Source organism: Mustela nigripes, chromosome 6 (genome assembly GCF_022355385.1).
Source record: "Mustela nigripes isolate SB6536 chromosome 6, MUSNIG.SB6536, whole genome shotgun sequence".
NCBI lineage: Eukaryota > Metazoa > Chordata > Mammalia > Carnivora > Mustelidae > Mustela > Mustela nigripes.
The window spans coordinates 90,146,636-90,148,959 of NC_081562.1; the positions used below are offsets into that span (position 1 = coordinate 90,146,636).

The window sequence follows — 2,324 nt, forward strand, 5'->3', positions numbered from 1 at the left end:
ATATATATATATATATATATATATATATATATTTTTTTTTTTTTTTCCTTCTTTAAAATTTTGGGAGGCAATTTCATCTAACAGACCAAAATACACCCAAAATCTAGTTTTGTGTGTCTATTCTATTCACCAGCCTGATGATACTCTATTTTTTCCCCTTTCTTTTTCCCCTGGTTTCCTGTCTCTTCTGATTTCTTTAGTGTATATTTTTCTGGGGTTGTCGTTACTCTTTTAGCAGTTGGTTCTCTTGTTCTCATTCATCTATTCTTCTTTGGATAAAATGAAAACATGGAAAACTTCACCTCAAAAAGAAAAAAAAAAAAGACAAGAGGCAGTACTAAATAATATGGGCATTAGTAAGATGTCAGAACTGATGTAAAGATACTAGCTGAGCTTGAAGAAAGCATAGAAAATACTGGAGAATCCCTTTCTGGAGAAATAGAAGAACTAAAATCTAACCAAGTCAAAATCAAAAAGGCTACTAATGAGAAGCAATCATAAATGGAGGCTCTAACTGCTAGGATAAATGTGGGAGAAGAGAGAATGAGTAATGTACAAGACCAAATAATAGAGAATAAAGAAGCTGAGAAAAAGAGAGATAAATAAATGCTGGATCATGAGGGGATCAAGAGATAAATGTAATATCATCAGATGAAGCAATATTAAAATAATTGGGATCCCAGAAGAAGAAGAAAGAAAGAGAGGGACAGAAGGTATATTGGAGCAAATTATTATTATTTAACAGAGAGAGAGATCACAAGTAGGCGGAGAGATGGGCAGAGAGAGAGGGGAAGCAGGCTACCCGCTGAGCAGAGAGCCCGATGCAGGACTCAATCCCAGGACCCTGAGATAGTGACCTGAGCCAAGGGAAGAGGCTTAACCCACTGAGCCACCCAGGCATCCCACCAACTGGAATTTAAATAAAAAAATTTAAAAAAGAAGCAAATATGAACATTTAAATCTTTAATTCCTTTACTATTTTATTCCTCTACTATTCGATTCCTTTACTATTCTACTTTTTCTTTTTGTTTTATTTCTCAACAGTAGATTTTGCCTAAAGAAAATAAAAAGCAGCATCAGAAATAATACAATGATTACAGAGTTCATTCCCTTAGGCATCTCAGATGCCACAACGATATCTTTTTATTTGTGATTTATGTATTAAGTGTCACTGGAAACCTAACCAGCATCATCCTCATCTTGATTGACTGTCATCTCAAGACTCCTATATATTACTTCCTGTAGAATTTCTCCTTCTTAGAAATTACATTAACCAGTGTCTCTATCTCAAGATTTTGGGGGGGCAATCATTATAAATATCAAGACCCATTTCCTATAACGATTGTTTAGCTCAACTATTTTTATCTCCATGGGTGTTTCTGAATTTTTTTCCTTCTCACTGCCATATCTTTTGATCATTATATTGCCATCTGCAAATTTCTTCAGTACATCACCATCAAGAGCAAAAAAATCTGCACCCTGCTTGTCTTTGGGTCCTGGCTAGGAGGATTTCTTACCATTTTCCCACCACTCACATTCATCCTCCAGCTAGATTTCTGTGTTCTGATGTAATTGATTATTTCTCTTGTGACTGTTTCCCCATCTTACAACTCTTGTGCTCAGACACATGGCTTTTGGAGATGACTGGCTCTTACTTTGCTTTTGTCGCTCTGCTCTTCACTTTGGCATTAGTGATTCTCTCCTACCTGTGCATCCTTAGTACTATCCTGAGAATCCCATCTGCTAGTCAGAGGAAAAAGGCTTTCTCCATGTGCTCCTCTCACTTGATTTTCCTTTCCATCTCTTATGGAAGCTGTATATTCATGTATGTCAAGCCTTCAGCAAAAGAAAGAGCATCACTGACCAAAGAAGCATCTATTCTCAACACCTCAATTGCCCCGCCCTGAACATTGAACCCTTTATTTTATGTCCTGGTGAACCAGCAAGTAAAACAAGTTTACAAAAACTTACTTAACAGTGTTGTTGAGAAAGAAATGAAAATATATATTAACATGAATGGATGTCATCGTGAAGATTCAACAAAGAAAAAATAAAATTTCAACTTCTACAATATCCTCCCATATCCATCTCAGAGATGCTTGCAAGGCTGAGCACTTTGTTGAAGCTTTCTTTAAACTGAAAATAATCATGTTGTGGCTTTCCTTCAAACTGTCTGTAGGTTCCACTTTCTGACTGATTTATTATAAAATATAAGTTATTTTCTGATTTTTCTGAATAATAAAAATATTGTATTGCATACTGTAATGGTGAATGAGTAAATGCTGTCTTAATAAACTCTTAATTTTTTTACTAATATCACGGTT

The 2,324-nt window shown here is 35.3% G+C and overlaps 1 pseudogene; it reads left to right on the forward strand.

Annotated features, from left to right (window-relative positions):
- LOC132020357 (olfactory receptor 6C3-like) overlaps positions 1–2,054 on the forward strand; it is a 3,496-nt pseudogene extending 1,442 nt beyond the window's left edge.
- The last annotated feature ends 270 nt before the right edge of the window (positions 2,055–2,324 follow it).